Source organism: Tenrec ecaudatus, chromosome 1, assembly GCF_050624435.1.
Source record: "Tenrec ecaudatus isolate mTenEca1 chromosome 1, mTenEca1.hap1, whole genome shotgun sequence".
In the NCBI taxonomy this organism is placed as follows: Eukaryota; Metazoa; Chordata; class Mammalia; order Afrosoricida; family Tenrecidae; genus Tenrec; species Tenrec ecaudatus.
Genome location: NC_134530.1, coordinates 79,849,972 through 79,870,981, shown reverse-complemented (window position 1 = coordinate 79,870,981; position 21,010 = coordinate 79,849,972). Strand labels below are relative to the sequence as shown.

The 21,010-nt window shown below is 51.1% G+C and overlaps 1 pseudogene; it reads left to right on the top strand.

Moving 5' to 3' along the window:
* The first annotated feature begins 14,030 nt into the window (after positions 1-14,030).
* Positions 14,031-14,486, top strand: LOC142435675 (large ribosomal subunit protein eL33 pseudogene; annotated as a pseudogene).
* Positions 14,487-21,010: the final 6,524 nt, after the last annotated feature.

Genomic DNA, 21,010 nt, shown 5'->3' with positions numbered 1-21,010 from the left:
GCTGCACGAGTTGCTTGCACTTGAGGGAGCTGGGGGGAGGGGGAGGGATACTCATCTTTACACACCACCCCTTGCTATGGGGTTGATTCCTGCACACGCCTGTTTCCTATTTTAAAGGACGTCTCGAGAAAAAATGAGAAAGAACGCGAGGAGAGCCCCCCCACACACACACACCCCGACCATCACCTCCGCCCCCGCCCCGCTGCGATCTGGAAGCATCTGACCCCTGCCTCCCTGGCCCCAGGAGCTGTTATATAATAAGTTGGGTCACTGATATTGTCGGTCTTCGCCAGGCATTCGGCGTCCCGAGGACCAAGGCATTTCGAACTCCTTTGCCCCAGAAATTAATCCTACCTGCCTTGTGGGCCAGAGACCCCAGGGACTGGCCTCAGCCTGACTGGGTTCTTCAGGTGGTACCTGGCTGTGGGGATTGTGCCTCCTGCCTCCCCCGCCAACACCCACACAGAGAAACCAGCATTCTCCTCTAGGAAGCCCCAAGCCCCTTCCCCAGGCCCTCTCCTGTGAATGCATTACTCGTAGGTATGCTGGGCACTGCGAGCCCCGGGTTTTAAGCCCCTTTATTTTAAGCTCTGCTCTCCCATGCCTTCTGGGCACACAGCGGCGCTGGGATGAAGAGTAGGTGCCTTTTTATTCACTGCATATTAAGAGATTCACTTCTCTGGAAGGATCTAACGCGCAAAAAAAGTGTTTGCCTCCCTTCCCACTCTCTACCCCCCCCTTTCATTTATAATGGGGATAGCCCTAATTCTCCAGTTCCTCGTGTCCTTTTATAAATAAATAATGAGATTTTATTAATTATGCACGTACAGTATCTGCAAGCAGATTGCGATGTCTCTTGATGCTCAATAATTAAATAAATAAATAAATGAAGGGAAAGCCCTCCAGATTGAAGCTGGTTTGTCTTGGAGGGTCCTTCCTCCCCACCCAACCCCTCAGCAGATAAAAACTTCAAGGGGAAAGAGGAAGGCAAAAGTTGGGTGGAGGGGTGAAGAAGATTGAGTGATGGGTGGGTGGGGATTATTCGAAGGTTTTCGAGGCAGCTGAAGGCATATTTCGAGTCGCCCCTCACATATGTGATTGAGCCGCTGGTCAGAAAGCACACTGAGGCTCGCCGGGGCTGGGCTGGGCTGGGCTGGGCTGAGCGGGATGGGCTGGGCGGCTGTTAATAGTAAACAGGAAGCCCTTGAGGAGAGAGCTGGCCGCAGCCCAGCCCCTCTGTCAAGTAGTCCATGCCCTCCTCAGAGCCCCCCGGCTTTCAAAGCATGCTGGGTCCTGAGCATGTGTGCACCCGATGTTGCCCGAGTGCCCAGCACAGTGCCTGGCACCCAGCAAGGCTCGGTCAGTATTTGTTCCTTGAATGAGTACAGCATGGAAACCAGCGATGGGGACAGGGTGGGGAGTGGTTGGTGACGTGGCCAGAGGCTGGGTCTTGGGGCATGGTGCTGGGAGGTGTGGGAATCCTGCTCTTCTCAGTCTGACAGTTAAGAGGGTGCCCTTGAAGTTTTCTGACTTGAGGAAGTGGCTGAGCTGGGGTAGGGGGTTGGCAGGCAGTGTGAGTAGGGCAGAAAAATATGCCCGCTAGAGATACTGGGGATGGGGCCAGGAGGTGCTGCTCAGTAGGTAACCTTTAGTAGAGGGGAAAGGGCAGCGAACAACCGGAGGGATCGAAAGGGGATTTAGAGTCAAAACATTGCATTTGTGGGAAAGGGAAGTCTGTGTGGAAGTAGGGGTTTTGGGAATGAAATGGGAGGCAGAGAGATTCCTGTAGAACAGGCTCCAGGAAGGACCCCACTTAAGGATGACATGTTTAAAGCTGAAAACATTTGAAACCCCAGTAAAGGCACATACAATTTGTCCTGTCATACCCCCAGAGGCCCCAAAAGGTTTAGGAGGCTTCAAGGGTCAGTCAGAGGTCCCCCTACCCCCAACACCCCAGTTTCACCTCCATCTCAAGTCCTCTGCACTCCACGGTCTTCCCATCGAGCCAGGGGGAGACAAGCTTTCTGACAAAAGGGTTCCTTAAACCGGGCAAGTGTTACACAAATACCAAACTGATTGTTTTTTTCTTTTTTAAAGAGTACGGGATGGGGATGCCATTTCTCCTGCCTGGGAGAGGGCTATGTATCACCAAGGAGTTAAAACATGAAAATAAAATTGTGCCGGCTGTGGTTAGCACAACGCTATCAAGCTGGGTCTTGTTGGAGCCTTGGCATCTGCTGTGTAATTTGGGGAGCACTTAGGCTCCCAGCCGTGGGTTGGGGCGACCGTCTGACTTCTTGCTTTCTGTTCTATCCTCATTCAAAGGGGTCCGGTTCCCTTTCCGTGTGTCACAGAGCACTCTTGGACTGGAACAGCGAAGAGCGGCCGACTCTGGGGGCATTGAGGGTTTGGGGAGACTGTCTGGATCAAGGAGCCTCGGTGGCATACTGGGTCGGTTACCCATCGGGCAGCCTTTGAAACCATCAGGTGCTCCTCAGGAGAAAGATGAGCTTTCTAGTCCTGTAATGAGTGAAACCCACTCTGGCAATTCGGCCCCGTCCTCCTGTAGGGGTGCTATGAGTCAGCGGGGACTCGATGGCACTGAGTGTCCCGATCCCACATGGTAGAGAAGTCCTGCCATGGGGGACTTGATGGCACTGAGTATCTTGATCCCACATGGTAGAGAAGTCCTGCCCTGGAGGACTCGATGTCACTGAGTATCTTGATCCCACATGGTAGAGAAGTCCTGCCCTGAGGCAAAGCCCTTGCCGTTTGCCCACACGTCAAATGGACAAAGAACAGGTTGAAGATCAAGGACCCTTCCTCCTCTGCGGTCTAAGATGTGGGTCCAACATGGACCAGGGCTACTTTCCATTGGGCGGAACCCGCTGTCCATGTAACCAGTGCTCTCGGGTCCAAAGAAGACACCACTCTTGTACTGCGAAGGCTCCCAACTGACAGGCATGCTCAGCTCTGAAAGACACACATTCACCAAAACCTTGTGTTGGAAATTGCCAACGCTCCGGGCGAATGTCTGCTTAATGTCATGGAGCATTCACTGCCACGTATGAACTCTAGCCCAGTGCCCCCTAGTCCATCACTGTGCCTTAACACTTCAGAGCCGGTGTGGCCAAGACCAAGGTCCTGGTGATGGCCTCAAGAGATCTGCCTGCTCCTCCCTGTCCTGTGTTCTGTGTATTCTGACTCGGGAAACTGACTGCTCACGTGAGACACGTGGGTGCTATTTAAGACATCCCACGCCACCTGCCATCTCAGTCCTGCCTTTGGTTGTCTTACTATCTCTCCAGTCAGTCTCCATCCCTTGGTTCCCACTGCCTCAACATCACTCCCCTACCTCCCACCCCCATGATTCCATCAGCCCACTCACATGGTCTCCCTGCCCCTGCCCATCAAACCAAAACCAAACTAGCCCCCAGCCGCCATCAAGGGGCGACCCCTTGTATATCAGAATAGAACTGCATGAGGTCGTGGCTTTCTTCCCAGGGGCCTCTGGGTGGGTTTGTAGCCAAGTGCACTCACTGTTTTTGACCCACTGGCTAACCCTTCCCAAGTGATCTTCCACACTGCCTACCAGAGCGCACATTCTAAAACCTTGAGTACAACACTCGCCTGCTTATAAATAGAAAGAGCCACATAGCCAAGGTCCAAATTCCCAGCATCTTATTCAAGGTCTTTCTTGACCTGCTTCCAGAAGCCCACCCAACCCCACGGCTTTCCCCCACTGCCCAGCCTTGCTCTACAGCTCCAATCAATGGCCTTTGATGGGTGCACTCTGTGTCCTTGTGCGCGGTGTGCTTCCTACTGAATCCGTCCTGCTGGGCACTGAAGGGAAAGCAAAAGATGCAGATCCAGGTCTCCTGCCCTACAGAAGCACACAGTCTAGAGCCACGCGGTCCCGTCAGTCACCCGCAGTGGTCACTCACGTGACAGGTGACTAGTCCACCTGAGTGGGGCTGCTCCCCGACTCCAGTCCACACCTGACTGCAAAGACTCCGCTCCACCAAAATATTCGCCACCTCATTAGTCACTTGTTCAGATGGACCAGGCGCTCTCACGCCCAAGAAACTCACAGCCATCGAGTTGGTGTGGACTCAGAGCGACCCTACAGGACAGGGCGGATTCCTGAGACTGCAACTCTTGGCGGGAGTAGGAAGCCTCCTCTTTCTCCCACAGAGTAGCTGGTGGTTTCAAACTGCCGACCTTGAGATTAGAGCCATTGGGAGTAACCCACTACGCCGCCAGGGCTGCTTGATTGCATGTTTCAATGATAAAATTTGAGTTACATTGTGTTTCATAAAACAAGATTATTAAAATTAATTTCCCCCACTCCCACTCCGGTTCAGGCTGCTAACCACCGAGGTGGGCAGTTTGAACCCACCAGCATCTCTGTGGGAGAAAGATGAGGCTTTCTACTTTTGTGAAAACGTGCAGCCTTGGAAACCCATGGGAGGCAGTTCTACCCTGTCCTGTAGGGGGTCGCTATGAGTCCCGATCGACTCAATGGCAGCAAGGTTTTTTGTGTGTGTTTGTCTGTTTGGTTTGGGTTGGTTCCTTTTTTACGAGTAATGTCCCACGTGGCTGTATTTCCATCACAGGTGTGGTGACTGGAGCTGGATCTCTCTGGGGCTGACGTGAGGACAAGGGTGTGGAGGCAGTAGGGGTGGAGGGAGACAGAATGACATCGGAGGGGGCCACCCTGACAGCGGTCCATTCAGGCTTCCCAGGGGAGCCTGGGGCTGTACCTGGTCCCGGTGGCTCTCGGTGACAAGTACTAGAGGCAGTTGGTATCTGAAAAAAGGTCAAGCTTATGTATCAGACCCTCCTGGGGTCTCCACCAGCCACCTCTGCTTCTCTGTCCAGTCCTGATCTTCAGTGCTGTCCCCGCCTTTCCTGGGTGTGGCCATGGCCAGCCCCTCCCCTGGACCCTGCTCTAGCCTTTGTGGCAGAACCTCATTTCCTCCTAGTTGTGTCCCAGGGCCTGGTGCACAAGAGACACTCAGTAAATGTTTGTTGAAAGTTGAATGAATTTCTTTAATCAATAAACACGTATTGACCCTGGCTGACCTTTCCAACTGCACCCTTCCCCGCCAAACACACGCTCTGGAGCTTGCCTGCCTTCCTTCCCCAGACCCAGCACCCCCATTCCCCAGCCAGCATTAGCAGTGCCATCAGGGGTCCACCTGCTCAACCCCTCTCCAAGGCCACGGCAGTGCCTGGTGGCACACACAGTGCAGGCCCACCTACCAATCAAGTGGTGACTGGTTCGGGCCCAGGGAGAAATGCCTGGTGATCTACTTCTGACCCGCCTGGGGGGCCCTGAATCCACTCACAGCAACTGAATTCTTGGCTTGTTCGACCAGAGGCCCCCTGGCTTGGAATCCTTGTGTGGGCGTATCTGGTTTCCTCTTCTTTCTCAAAACACACTCCTGTCGATGCTGACTCAAAGTGACCCTAGAGGACAAGGTAGAGCTGCCCCTGTGTGTGTCTGAGACTGCAACTCTCGACTCCTCCCTGGGGCGGCCGGTGGTTTCAAACAGCTGACTTTCGGTTAGCGGTTCAATAAGGAACCACTCCGCTGCCACCAGGCTACCTCCGGTCTCTTGGATGAGGAAGCCGGGGCTCAGAGCAGTGAGTGGTTTGCCCAGGCTCGCTCTCACAGTCGCAGGGGTGAAGCTGATCTTCTCAAGTCAAGGGCCTGAGCTCAGGCTAGTGCAGGGTTTGCCTGGCAACGTGCACCCCTCCTCATTCTCTCCTCCACTGGCTTCCCGATCAGTCTCCTTCAGTCCCTCTCTATCTGTGAGAGGGAGGAGTTTAACTCCGACCCCAGCGGCTGGGAGGGCCCCCCACCAGCTGCACCCTGTGCAGGGGAAGTGCCCCCCCAAAAGACTGCTTCCGACCCCAGCCAGGGAAGGAGAAGGGAGGGAGAGACCCTCACCCCGGCCTCTGGGGCACAGCCCTGGAGGGGCCCTGGTGTTTGGTTTCAATTAGGACGACAAATTCCAGGAAGCCAGGCCAGTGCTTGGGCTGGGGGAGTGGGGGGGGGGCGGGTGTGTGTGGAGGGGGTTGGGGGAGGTAGGGGGCCCACAGAGCAGAAGAGCTCAGCGCTAAGAGGCTCTTGGAATCTGGCCTTGGGAAGGGGCTGAGGGGCAGCCACCTGGGTGGTTTGAATTCCCAGTCCCCCATGGCCCACCTCGGGGTGCAGGGGGTGTGGACTCAGGGTGGGGTGCCCAAGGATTCTCATGGGGTCTGGCCAAACCTACTTTACTTTATTCCATTACCTCCTGGGTACCCAGTGGTTGTCCCAGCCACCTACTGTGACTCAGGCTGAGGGACAGACACTGGGCCACCAAGTGCACAGCCCACGGGTGCCAGGGACTGCTGAGACAGTCCAGCCAACGTGAGCCCAGCAACAAGAGCAGGGGTCTCCAAGGGGAGGAAAAGGACCCCGGAGGGGAGGATCCTGGTCTGCCCAATCACTCCCCCCCTCTCAGCCCCCAGCACCACGCTTAGCACCTCGTGCGCAGTGCAGAGATGGTTACTGAATGCACGCTGATTCATTCTTCTCAGAACGTTCTGAGAACGCTCTTCAGAAAAGAGCTGCATCTACCTAGCATTTTATGAGCTGAGTAAGAAGTCTGCAGACCGAGAAAGGGCGTCGCCTGCAAGGCTGGACGGGCAGCACGCAGCCCTGGACTCCTCCTTTTGCACATTCCTTCTACCAACCGAGAGGGCTCACAGCTGCACCCCGGCATGGTGCTGTGGCTAGACAGGAAGGGGTACCCACCGCCCACTGTAGGCCAGGCGAGGGTGGGGAAAGGAGAGGGACTTGAGTGTCAGGACTCTGCCTTGCCGGCGACAGGAGGTGCTGGGAAGTCGCCATCGTGAGACAGAGCTAAGCTTCCGAGTAAGGAAGTCCTGCCGACCAACTTGTCCCACCACCAGAGGAGCACCGGAGAGTCCAGGGACTCGCTCAGGGACATCAGGTGGCTGTGTGCCTCACAGCCCACTGCTCCTTTTTTTATTAAGCAGGCCCACAGTCCTCTTCCTGCAGGTCTATTCTCGGGCAAGCATCCTAAGATTCTGACTCACATTGGCTACTGCCGTGCTGAGCGGCCTAGGCTTTGTTCCCTCCCCTCTCTGGACCCGGGACAGCACCAGCAAAATATGGGCCAGGTGTAACTCATGGGCTTGGGAACCAGTTCAGACCTGGGCATGGTGTGTGTGTGTGTGTGTGTGTGTGTGTGTGTGTGTGTGTGTGTGTGTGTGTGTGTGTGTGTGAAATGCTTGTATCAAGGTATTCAAGTTATGAACTCTAAACAATTCTGAAAAAAAATCCTGCATTCTTCATGTCCGATGTGCTTTTTGTTTTGTTTTTTTAACTTTTTGTTGTGCTTGGAATGAAAGTTTACAGAGCAAATTGGCAATCCTCTCAGCAGCTCACGCACGGACTTTGATGGCAGGCCTCACCAGTAACCGCACTCTTCGCCCTTGCACCCTGAGGTGACGCTGCCAGTCTGTCTTCTTCCTTCTCCTCCCCGCTTCTGAGCCGGATCCCTGGGCAGATGCTTCCTACTTGAACTCACAAACTGGGCCGCTCTGAAGGGTCGCTCCCTGGAGTTACTGCTCACCTTGTAAGCCTGACTGGTGATGGCTGACAGTTGAGCCGTGGAGCTGAATTCCAGCCCCGGGTTGAGGGCTGATTGAGGGTGATTAGGGTCCCACCAGTGCTTATCAGACCAATAAGCTCAGTCTTTTCTTATAATTTTGAGTTTTAGTTCATATTTTTCTCCTATTCTGCCCAGGACTTCCTACTGCGATCCCTTTGCAAGTTCTCTGCAGCGGCAGCGGGCATCGCTGAGTTCTTCAGGTGGTAGGGTCTTGAGGCGGCGGCTCTCGTGTTAGGCAGGGTCCATGAGAAACAAAGCCAGGACACTGATGATTATACATATATAGTACAGAGGGCTCAGTTCAACTCACTTTCGTGGAACAGTTAATATACTGGAAGCCTTTCGACTCACATGGGCTGCTGGGTCCAAGGTCAAAGAAGCAGACAGTGGAGTCCTCCCTCGGGAAATGCAGGTAGGGTCTGCCCCAAGGCAGCAAACAGCAGGGTGGGTCCGCAACAGTCAGTAGCTAAGGAGCTTATCGAGGCGGGCCCAGATGGGATATCAAACTCAAGCAATGTCAGGCAACAGGATCCACCAGTGTCAAGCTCAAATGATGTACACCAGCATGGCGAAGCGGGTCTCCAAGGAGCCTCAAGCTCTAGCTACATGATCTACCAGGTGGCTTGGCCCACAGGCAGTGTAGCACACAGGTTGAGGGAGAGAACTAGCAAAAGCGGCAGCATGCTGGTCCAATCACCAGAGAGCAAGAGAGACGGAGGCGGGCCTTGCAGAGTAATTTTTCTCTGTGTCCTCCAATCAAACTGCAACCTGATTAATCCCACGGGTTCCGATTGGCCAGGTTGTCGCAGTACACCTACCTAGCACATGGGCCGTGTGTCTGTATTTCTTCACTTTTCTTTGCTCCAAATGGAAAGAGACTGTAAGCTGCCTCTTAGATGGCCATTCACCAAGCTTTTAGACCCCAGTGCTATTCACCAAAGTTGAATGTAGAACATTATCTTTTGTGGAATATGTTAAGCCAATTGACGTTGACGTCCCCCCACCCAACATGTTTGGCTATGGCTAAGAAATGTTCACAACTTTTCCCCCAGTATGTTCTACTGTGTTCATGGATATATTTGCAGCACTCATGCAAATACATATGTATTCATATCCACACGATAGATATCTTCTTTCAAATACACAGTTGGAGGTTTTTAACCTTTGCACTCCTGTTCAACTTGTGTGTCTGTCTGTGTATCCACTCATAGATGATTATTGCTCTTATCAAAGAATCGTGTATGTATAGCATTTACCCTTGTGACAGACCTGGCCATATGTAATACGAAACTTCAATCTCAGATGAAGAAAACCACTGTTTTCTTAAGCCATTTCTTCCGATTAAGTCAAGGGGAACGAGAAGAACCCGCGTTGAGCCTGCCGTGAGTGTCTTCAGCGCCTCTCTAGCACTTCCTTTGTAAGCCAGGGCAAGCTCTCTTGGCAGATCCGAGTACCTCTACTAGAATGACTTGGTTTTTATTGAATTTATTTAGATATTTTCCTTCTATTTTTGGAAAGTGATACTGATTTTGCATTTTTTAAGTACTGATGCCATGTCCTTGTTAAAGAAACATTTGTAGACGTGAGTCAATTTAAAGGGAACCCCTACGAGAGCAGTGTCGGAGGTGAGTGATAGTGCACGAGCTATGGAGGAGCGAGAAAGGAGCAGGCTTGGGGAGAGCTCGGGTCGTAGCAGCTCCACTTCCTCAGTGCTGGCATCAGAAACTTGACTGGGAGTCTAGGTGCTGCTGTTTATCTTGTCGTCGTCATCATCATCGTTTCAAAGGGGAGAAGCTCAGAGCTTCGCTGGTAATTTAAACCAACCCTGGTTTCCCCAGGAATTTTCCTCAGCCAATTGCCGTGCCGTCGGCAGTACTCTGGCGTGGGCTCTGTGGTAGCTGTCCCGAGACATGGCCGACCTCATTCTTCTGATTCCAGGGCTGCTCTCGAGAGTGAGCCCTGGGAGCCCCACAGCCTCAGAACCCGGATCAGCTGCCGGCGGGGCCTTCAACAAAAGAGCTAACTTTACCATCACCTGGGGAGTAGAGCTAGGGAAGCCAAAGATCTTTGAGGACCCCCCTTGTGAGGACCCCATCAATATTTTCCATGATCTTCCTGTATTAATGGCCTATGGCTGCAGTAACAAAGTACAACAAAGTTGGCGGCTCATAAAAACAGACCACCACTCCACAGGGAATGCAGGACAGATAAACCCCTCAGGACCAAAAATGAGAGTAGTGATACCAGGAGGCTAAGGGGAAGGTTGGGGGACAAAGGGGGAACCGATCACAATGATCTACATGTAGCCCCTTCCTAGGGGGACAGACAACAGAAAAGTAGGTGAAGGGAGACAGCAGTCGGTGTAAGACATGAAAAAAAAATTTATAAATTATCAAGGGTTCATGAGGAGGGAGGGGGCAAAATGAGGAGATGGTCTCAAGGGCTCAAGTAGAAAGAAATGTTTTGAAGATGATGATGGCAACTTCTGTACAAATGTGCTTGACACAATGGATGGATGGATGGATGGATTGTGATAAGAGCTGTAAGAGCTCCCAATGAAATGATTTTTAAAAACAAAAGAAGAAGAGGCCACCACTCATGTCAGTTGGTCACCCTGTAATAGCTTGTTCATTGCTGTGGTGCTGGGAGCGATGCCACCTGGATTTCAAATACGGGCAGGATCACCCATGGCAGACAGTTTTCATGATGGACAGATTTCACTGGAGTTTCCAGACTAAGACATATTAGGAAAATAAACCTGACATTCTAAAAAATAAATAACTAAAGTAGCCAGTGAAAACGTTATGACGAGCAGTTCTGACTGTCTGAGATTCTCCTGGAAGATGACCCTCGGGTCGGAAGGCATTCCAAATAGGCCTGGGAGAGCTACCTCCTCAAAGCAGAGTTGACCTTGACGATGTGGGTGAAGTGGATGTTTCAGAACCTTCGTTTGCTGATGTGACATGACTCAAAATTAGAAGGAGCAGATGCCAATATCCCTCAATCCTCAGACAGCATGAAGTCTGAATTAAGGAAAACTGGAAGTCATTAAAAACCAAACGGAACACATACAGTTAGATGTCTTAGGCATTAGCGAGCTGGAAGAGCCCGGTATTGTCCATTTCGAATCAGACAATTCTGTAGTCTATGATTCAGAGAGTGACAAATTGAAGAGGAATGGTATCATTCTCAAAAAAACCCCCCAACATTTCAAGATGTATTCTGATGTACAAACGCTGTCCGTGATAGGATAATATCTATACCTTCAAGAAAGACCAGTCAACACCACTCTTCAAATTTGTTCCATCCACTAGCACCAAAGAGGAAGAAATCGGAGATTTTAAGAACTTCTGCAATTGGAAAATTATCAAACATGCAATTAAGATTCATTGCCCATCCCCCTCCCCTCCCCCCAAAAAAAGACTCCAGGGAGGGAGGGGAAAAATGAGAAGTTGATACCAAGGGTTCAAATAGAAAGAAAATGTTTTGAGAATGAGGATGGCAACAAATGTACAAATGTGCTTGACACAATGGATGGATGGATGGAGGGTGGTTTAAGAGTTGTACGATCCCCCAATAAAATGGTTATTTTGTTTGTTTGTTTTTTTCTCTTTTACATTTTATTAGGGACTCATACAACTCTTACCACAATCCATACATATACATACATCAATTGTATAAAGCACATCCATACATTCACTGCCCCAATCATTCTCAAGGCATTTGCTCTCCACTTAAGCCCCTTGCATCAGGTCCTCTTTTTTTTCCCCCTCCCTCCCCATTCCCCCCTCCCTCATGTGCCCTTGGTAATTTATACATCGTTATTTTGTCATATCTTGCCCTATCCGGAGTCTCCCTTCCCCCCTTCTCTGCTGTCCCTCTCCCAGGGAAGAGGTCACATGTGGATCCTTGTAATCAGTTCCCCCTTTCCAACCCACTCACCCTCCACTCTCCCAGCATCGTCCCTCACACCCTTGGTCCTGAAGGTATCATCCACCCTGGATTCCCTGTACCTCCAACCCTCATATGCACCAGTGTACAGCCTCTGTCCTATCCAGCCCTGCAAGGTAGAATTCGGATCATGGTAGTTGGGGGGAGGAAGCATCCAGGATCTGGGTGAAAGCTGTGTTCTTCATCGATACTACCTCACACCCTAATTAACCCATCTCCTCTCCTAAACCCCTCTATGAGGGGATCTCCATTGGCCGACACTTGGGCCTTGGGTCTCCACTCTGCACTTCCCCCTTCATTTAATATGATATATATATACATATACATACATACATATATACATATACACATATATACACATACATGCACACACTTATATCTTTTTTTTATTGCATGATGCCTTATACCTGGTCCCTTGGGCACCTCGTGATCGCACTGGCCGGTGTGCTTCTTCCATGTGGGCTTATTTGCTTCTGAGCTAGATGGCCGCTTGTTCACCTTCAAGCCTTTAAGACCCCAGACACTATCTCTTTTGATAGCCGGGCACCATCAGCTTTCTTCACCACATTTGCTTATGCACCCATTTGTCTTCAGCGATCCTATCATGGAGGTGTGCAGTCAATGATATGATTTTTTGTTCTTTGATGCCTGGTAACTGATCCCTTTGGGACCACTCGATCACACAGGCTGGTGTGTTCTTCCATGTGGACTTTGTTGCTTCTGAGCTAGATGGCCGCTTGTTTATCTTCAAGCCTTTAAGACCCCAGTCACTATCTCTTTTAATAGCCGGGCACCATCAGCTTTCTTCACCACATTTACTTGTTCACCCACTTTGGCTCCAGCCGTTGTGTCGGGAGAGTGAGCATCATAGAGTTCCAATTTAATAAAAGAAGGTATTCATGCATAGAGGGAGTGTTTGAGTAGAGGCCCAAGGTCCTTCCGCCACCTTAATACTTGACCTATAAATATAGACACATAGATCTATTTCCCCATCCTCCTATATATATTTGCATGTACATGTCTTTGTCTAGACCTCCATGAATGCCCTTTGACTCCTAGCTCTTTCCTCCATCTCCCTTGACTTTCCTCCTGCCCTCCTACCATGCTTCAATGCCACCTGGGCTAGAGTATACCTCTTCTCTAAGCAACCTTACCCTTGATCATTTCCCACCAGGCCTGCCACTCCCCCTTCTCTACCATTTGGGGTCCCATGTTTTTCCCTTGTCCCTGGGTTTGTTAACACCACTTCCTTACCCCCCCTACCCCCCACCCCAAGTCCCCCCAGAACTGTCGGTCCCGTTGTTTTTCCTCCAGATAGTTCATCCAGCCTGTCCTATTCAGACAGACCTGTGGAGTCACTAACATGCACGAAAACTAGACAGAGGAAAACAAAGCAACAGTATACAACCAGACAACAAAACAACAAAAACAAACCACTGACAAAGAACAGAACAAAACAGTTCACAAGAGAAAAGCTTGTAGTTAGTTCAGGGATCATTTGCTGGCCCTTAGGAGCGTTTTCCAGTCCAGTCTGTTGGGGCACCACGCCCTGGCCCCAAAGTCCACTTTCAGAATTCCCTGGGGACCTTGCCACTCCATTCCTTTGCTGTTCCGCTGCACTCCCCCAGTGATTTGCCTCGGTGTGGTGGGATCAGGTCAGGTGCAATTCCCACACTGTGTTTCCGGTGCAGTCCCCTGTATCGCCCTTAGTCACTGAGGGGCATCATGTCTCATAGTGGGGCCAGCCATGTTGTTCTCTCTGTGGACTGGCTGCTCTACTCAGGAACATCATCCTCACGGCCTGGTGGGCCAGGCTGTGCTCCACTCTCTCCTCCTGCCCCTTCATCTGCTCCCGTGTGCTCTGATCAAATATGTCCATCTCCCAGAGCTGCAGAGTCAATGTCGTCCTTTGGAACAAATTCTTTTCGGGGGAGGGGCAGGAATCCACTTAATTTATGGTGCTGGGGCCAGCCTCCAATAAAATGTTTTTTTATAGACAAAAAGAAAGTATCATTAAAACCCATATAGTGGTAGAAATTAATTAATTAATAAGACTCATTGCCAATTACTGGCGATTGAAATGCAAAGGTTAGAAACTAAGACATGGAAGCATGGCTGTGGTGAAATGATGCTGGACATCACACGATACAATTTTGCCAAACGCTTTATTTCAGTGACGTACTCATTGCAAACGCCATCTTCCAACAACCTAAATGGGCACCTATGCACATAAACCTCGCCAGAAGGAATAAATAAGCATCAAATTGATTACATGTGCGGGGGGAAAAAATCTCAATATCAGCAGTCAGAACAAGGCCAAGGGTCAACTGCAGAAGGGATCATCAATTGTTCACAGGTTCAAATTGAAGCTAAAGAAAATCAAAATAGCGTGCCTTTTTTTTACCATATTGGAGCCTGTGGAGGCCTGCTGGGAACAGGACTTCTAAACGGCAAATATGTCTGGAAGGCTGTGGTCCAAGGCCATCTTTGCTGGCTATAAACGGGGTCTATGGAACCAGAGGGAGCACACGGCTCTTCTTAAAATTGAAGGTGTTTACGCCCGAGATGAAACGGAATTTTATTTAGGCAAGAGATGTGCTTACGTGTACAAAGCAAAGAACAACACAGTGACTCCTGGCGGCAAACCTAATAAAACCAGAGTCATCTGGGAAAAGGTAACTCGTGCCCATGGAAACAGTGGCATGGTTCGGGCCAAATTCCGGAGCAACCTGCCTGCTAAGGCTATTGGACACAGAATCCGTGTGATGCTGTACCCCTCAAGAATTTAGACTTAAAAGTAAATAAATAAAATTGTGCATTTGTTAAAAAAAAAGAAAATCAAAATAAGTCCATGAGGGTCAAACTACAATTTGAGTATATGCCACCTAAATTTCTAGACCATCCCATAAAGGAATCTGATGTATTAAACACTAATGACTGAAGAACAGGCAAGTTGTGAGATGATATCAAGGATATTATACACGAAGAGAGCAAAATGTCATGAAAAAGACAAGAAAGGAAGGAAATAAGGGAGAGAGGAAGGAAGGGGAAGAAAGCAAGGCAGGAAAGACCAAAGTGGCTGTCAGAGGATTCTTGCATAGCTAAAGCAAGCCGAAGAAACATGGGATAAAAGAGCCGAACAGAAGATCTTAAAGATTTCTACTTGGACTTCGAGAAGACAAAGTAAACTAAAGAATGAAACGTGCAAAGATCTGGAGTCAGAAAACCAGCAGGGAAGAACTCACTTGGCATTTCTCGAGTTAAAATACTGAAGAAATAATCAAAGCCTCAAGTTGCAATAGTAAAGGATTTTATGGACAAAATATTGCAAAACACAGGAAGCATTAAAAGAAGATGGAAGGAATACACAGTCATTGTACATACGAGAAATAATTGATGACATAGTTCAAGTTTATTGCGCCAACCTGGCCGATAAACATATGTGGGATTAATTGAAGAGCAGAGAGATAAGTGGCTCAGCGAGCCTCACCTTTCTAGTTCTAGGGTTTCTTGTTTTCTGATGGTCAGACCAGGGTGCAGCTGCCTTAGCCAGTTCCCTGCTGCAGCTTACAAGGCTCACTTCCTGCAAGACATCCCTGAGGAGAAGCCACATGGACCTACCCCGATGAGGTCCTGGGTGATGGAGCAGCCATGTAGAGACCCCTGCCAGCACTGAGATGCTTATATATTCACTGATTCAACTTTCCTCCTACAGTCGGCATCATCGCGTGTGTTTTGTGAGATGGAGGAGGACTTTGTGGATTGGTGTCGGACATATGGATTAATATTGGACTTGTGGGTTTGGGCAGCACTGGGTTGGGATGTTTTCTTGATGTGCACTTAACCTTTATATAAAACGCTCTCTTATACATATGAGTTCCTGTGGATTTGTTTCTCTAATGTACCCAGACTAACACAATTGACATTTAACTATTCCAGGAAATCCTGTATGATCAAGAACCAATATTGTCAACCAAGATTTCTAAGCTATCTTGAAGGCACTGGTGAAGAACGAGGCCGGGAATTGACAATACCAACAGAGATGCTTCAACAAACAATTGCAACACTGGCAGTGCTCACTCAATGATGTGAGGAAAGTTGGAAAACAGCTACCTGGTCGACTGACCGGATGTGCATCCAAAGGTGGTCCAACAAGATGTGGAGATTTTTGAACAACAACATTAGTATGACATGCAAGTAAAATTTTTGCTGAAGCTAATTAAAAGACTGTGACAGCTGTACATTGACAGGGAGCTGTCAGAAACTCAAGCCAGACTCAGAAGAGGATGTGGAATGAAGGCTGTAACGTGGATGTTGGCGAAGGCAAAGAATTCCCAAAAGGTGCTTACTGTGTTTTAAGGAGTATGAAAAGTGTGGGAGCCAGCTCACATCCCGAGGGGTCCCAAGGGACGGTGTGTAATTGAAGGGAAGAAATTAAGAAACAGACAAAAGTTTTGGGTGCTCACCTCTTCTATGGCATCAGGAACCAGGTCCGAGTGGGAGAAAGAAAGAATGTATTCTTTCACCAACTTATATTGTAGTCTCACGGCATGCAAGCCCCCCTCCCCAAACATGGACATCCACCTATGTAACAATGTGGACAGTATCTTAACCCTAGAGGTCCCTGAGCTCATGTGGGAGTAACCTAACACCAGTGCTGGGGGCAAGTAAGGGAGTGACTGTCCCTTGATCGGGGAGAATAAAAGCAACCTGCTAGCGGATTGTAACTAGCCATGTGCTTGTAAGCTGTATCATCAAGACAGCACTATTATGGGAGGATGATCTTTAATTACGAGAACCTGACCGGGACTCATCTCCAACTCACAAATGTGAAGACCTCCTCCACTCAGAACTCCGGCTCCCGGGCTTCCTCCATCACGAGAAGAAAGCATCTGTCTGCATACACTCTATCCCCAGTCCTCGGTTTCCCACACACACACAAAGCATCTCACTGTGTAAAGTTTAAGAAATTATAGATAAACATGAAAAGAATGGGAATTCCAGAGCACTTCATTGTGCTTAAGAGAAGTCTGTGTGCAGACCAAGGGGCAGCCGTCTGGACAGAAGCTCAAAGCCTCACAGCCCACAGTATGGATCGCCCCTTAACGTACACCAGCCCAAACCAGTGTGTGCGGTACGACGGGCGTAGGGGCTGTCTGAAGAGCTGGAAGAGCCCCCAGTAAAATGATAAAAAGGAAAATGCAACTCCTCACAACTGGACCAGTAAGCAACACCACGATACATACAGAAAATATTGGAAGTTGTTGAGGATTTCATTTTACTCAGATCCACAACCAACAAATGGAAGAATGAGTCAAAAAATCAAACAGGATGGCAACAAATGTACACATGTGCTTGACACAATGGATGGTATGAGCCCCCAATAAAATGATTTTTAAAAGATCAAACCGGCAAATAGGACGCAAAAGACCTCATTTTTTTTTGTTTAAAAATTTTTTTAATTATTATTATTTTTAATAGTTCTTTTTTAAGACCTCATTTTTTAAAAAAAGATCTCTTAAGTGTTCATGAACACAGGTGTCCCTTGGAGAACTGAGGTGTCTCTAACCTGAGCTAATGCTCAGCATGGCGGGACTTCATACAGTTCACCGAAACATTCCAGCACCACTTGATTCCACTTTCCCATGAATTTCCAAAGCCCCTTGTCTTTTCATCACATGCATGTGAAAGGCGGACAACGAACAAGAAAGACTGAGGAAGAACGGATGCCTTTGAATTACGAGGTTGGTGAAGAAGACCGGGCGTGTGTGCGTGCGTGGCCTCACAGAAGAACCTAATTTGTCTTGGAAGCCGCCAATCAGAATGCTCCTGAGAAGTGATGATGGTGGAACTTCATCTTACTAACTTTGCTCACAGTATCAGGAGGAACCAAGCCCTGAAGAGGGACACTGTTCTTGGTAGAGGGTCAGCCAAAAAGAGCCTCCACATGGTGGCCCGGCACAGCTCAAGCACAGCGTGATGTTGTGTTCTAGTGGTCATCGGCTCTCCGCGAGTTGGATGGACTTGACGGGACCTAACAGCAAGCACGTGAGAACTGAAGTTCATTGGCTCGCTATTCTGGAGACGGCTCTGAGATCAGGGTGGTGCTGGTGGTGATTTTTTTCTGAGGCTTTGAGTTAGAATCTGCCCCATGTCTCTCCTAGCTTCTGGAAGCTGCATGCATTCTTTGGCTGATGGGGTCACGTGGCATCCATCTTCTGTCTACTTCTCTGTGTCTTTTCTCCCAGTGGTTACGAGTTGGACTGCGATCCGTAAGGTCAGCAGTTTGAAACCACCAGCCAATTCCATGGGAGAAAGATGGGGCTCTTTAATCCCGTTGAGAGTTACAGTCTCAAAAACCCACAGGGGTAAGTCTACCCTGTTCTACAGGGTCACCATGAGTTAACATTGACTCGATGGCAGTGCGTTTATAGGACACCACTCAGTCTGCACTAGGACCTACCACCCTGGGGTATGAGCTCATGGTAATTTAACATCTTCAAACACCTCTTTCCAATGAAGTCACTTTCACAGGTACCACAGGTTGGGACTAAGAGTTAGGTAAAATTTGCGGGGATACGATTCAAACGGAAACACTTCCCTAAACTCTCTTTCCCTATGTCCGTCTACCTGGCTGGTTTCTACTTACCTTTCAAGCTTCCTTGTTGCCACATCCAGGAAGCCCTTTCCCATCCTGTCCTTCCATGTCCCCATCTGGGAATGGGACCCCAGTGGGCGTGCTTCCTCCCTCCCCAGCGCCAGGTACCCAAGGTCATCACGCTTTGTGTGTCTATCCCGCCCCCCCAAATGTGTCTACCTTGTCCCGGTATCATAGCATCCCTACCAGGACCCAAGGAAATGTTCAGTACAACTTTGCTGAATGGAGGAGGGCGTTTGGGTGCCATCCGTGCCAATCCCTCTGGGACCTACCTTCCACGGGCTTCTACTTCCTCCACAGAATGTCATGGAGGTAAAGGTTCCTCTGAAGTTCTAGGTGGGGCAAGGGGACGCAAGAACCAGCTTTAACACTCGGTGGCTGTGAGTTCAAATCCTGTTCAGTCGGTAGGAACCCTCCATTGAGCCTGCCAGGGCGCTTAAGGATGTTGAGATGGGGAAGTGGAGAGTCACACGGGGAGAGAACTCCCAGACTACATGGAACTGTAGCAAGCAGTTTGGTTACGAAGGAAGAAGTTCTAGTTCCAGAGCTTTGAGCAGAGTTCTAGTCGAGGACTTGGCTAACGGCGTACCGTGATCTAAGACAGGCTAAGGGTCCCTTTGACTTCCGTCAAAAGGCCTGACAGTCCATCCCTCTGTGGCTTAGCCACCCCGATTAGTTTTGTCCTTACACTTGCTTCCTTTGTCTACAAGTGAGTCCCGTATTCAGTGAGGCTTCCCACCCATTCCTAGGTTATGTCCAGTGGGCTGGGCCCACAGCAAGGGAGCCCCCTGCCCTCGGCCTCCAAGAACCCCGACTCCACCTTCTGCCCTCGTCTTGCATTGCTCCTGCAGCCTTGGCCCAGGGAAACCTCAGCCAACTGGGCACCCACCCCCCTCATGTCCTGCGGCCTGGCCTGAGAGGGATCGGAGGACAAGTGCATTCTGCAGTCAGTGCTCCTTGCTCCAGCTCTTCCTCTTGCCCACGTGTTCCCACAGCAGATCTTGGGAGGAGCGGGAGAAAGTGAATGCTCCTGTGTGTGACTGTCTGTGTGTTTATGCGTGGAGAGAGAGGGAAAGGAAATGGATAGAGACCAGGAGTGCATGCATGTGGCTCTGTGACTGTGTGCAGGAAAGACGTGTGTGTGTGTGTGTGTGTGTGACTCAGCAGCAAGCTGTCCCTTAAAGGCACAGGCTCTGCCTCCACTCCTAGCCAGCACCACCTCCCCTCACCATCAGCTGGGAACCAGAGTGGACCTGTCCCCAGCAGTGACTCCCATCGGAGGAAAGAGAAGCAAGCCCAGGTCCCCCACCCAATGCTGAGACTTTGAGGGCTCAGACATGCTTTCTTCGGGGAGAACTGGGGGCTGAGGAGGAGAGCAGCCCAGAGCTGGGTGGGACAGCTTGGTTGAAGTCCCAGCTCCTCACTTGCTAGGGGAGGGGTCGTGGAGGCTACAGTCCCTGCCCCGCCCTCTCTTGCAGGCCTGGCGAGCCCAGCACAGAGCTGAGCACAGAACCACTGATGGAGACGGAGAGGGTGTGGGGGTGACCAGTGACCCAAAGGGGTGGGCTGCAGGCAGGAAGCCCCTGCCTCAGCTCTGCGCTCAGTCAGCCTTCCCGCTCAGTCAGCCTTCCCGCCTGAGTGGGAGCAGGAGCTTGCCCAGCAGACATGGGGGGTGGGGTGGGGGATGGGTCCCCCCCCCCCCAAACAACCTGGTCTCCACTGTCACACCCTGTTTGGGCTCCCGAGACAAGATCTGACTTCTCACTGCTCTGCGCCCCCTCGCCTCCTGGTGTGACCCTGGGAGGCCCTGGCCCTCCCTGGGCTGCTCTTGTGCCCGCTGTGGTTTTAAGACAGAAATGCTGGGGCTTGGGCACCTGTTCTGGATCCTAAAGTAGGCGTTGTTTAATGTGACTGTGTCCCACCGTGCTTCCATCCATCAGGGAAGAGAAATGGCCACTCCTTGGCCGCCAACTCCAGGGCCCCAAAGTGGTGTATAGCATCCTTGGAAACCTCTTGGGCCACCGCCCTCCATTTCAAAGTGGAGGAAACTGAGGCTAGGAGCAGCGAGGGGAGATGCATGCACAGGGGATCAGAGCCAAAGCCAGGGCTGGAGGGAGCCCCAGTCCCCAGGGCCCCAACCAGCAGCTCCGCCAGGGGCCAGGGCTGGCGGCCGAGGGCGCAGCCGGCGCCTCTAGGGGAGGCGGGAGGCGCAGGAGCCGGAGCTCGAGCCGCAGCCCCGGAGCGGGTGGGCCCCGCCAGCCCCGGCCCCCGCGGGCCCCTTCCGGCCCCTCCCCCAGCCTGCGCACCGGCCCGCCACCTGCTCCCCCGCCCGCGGGGCGGGGCCGCCGCCCCCTCCCGTCCCCATGGCAACGCGCGGCCCCGGCTGGCTGGCCGGGCCTCCCCGCCACCGCGCAGCCCATCTGGCCCCCAGCCCGCCCCAGCTGGGCCGCCCCAGGCCTGGCCCTCCAGGGGCCCTCGCAGCCCCCCGCCCCCCCGCGGCCGGAGACCCGGGCAGGCAGCGCCAGCATGGGGCTCTCCCGATGCCAGGGTCGGGTGGCAGCTGGGTGCAGGGAGGATGTGGCAGAAGCCACCGTGCCGTGCCCTGCGGGGGGGAGGACAGGGGGGCTCAGGAGGAGGCGCGTCTCTTAGGATTAAAGACCAGCTTTCCAAAACCAACCTGCCTGGGTTCAAATCCCCAAGTAGCACGTGCGCA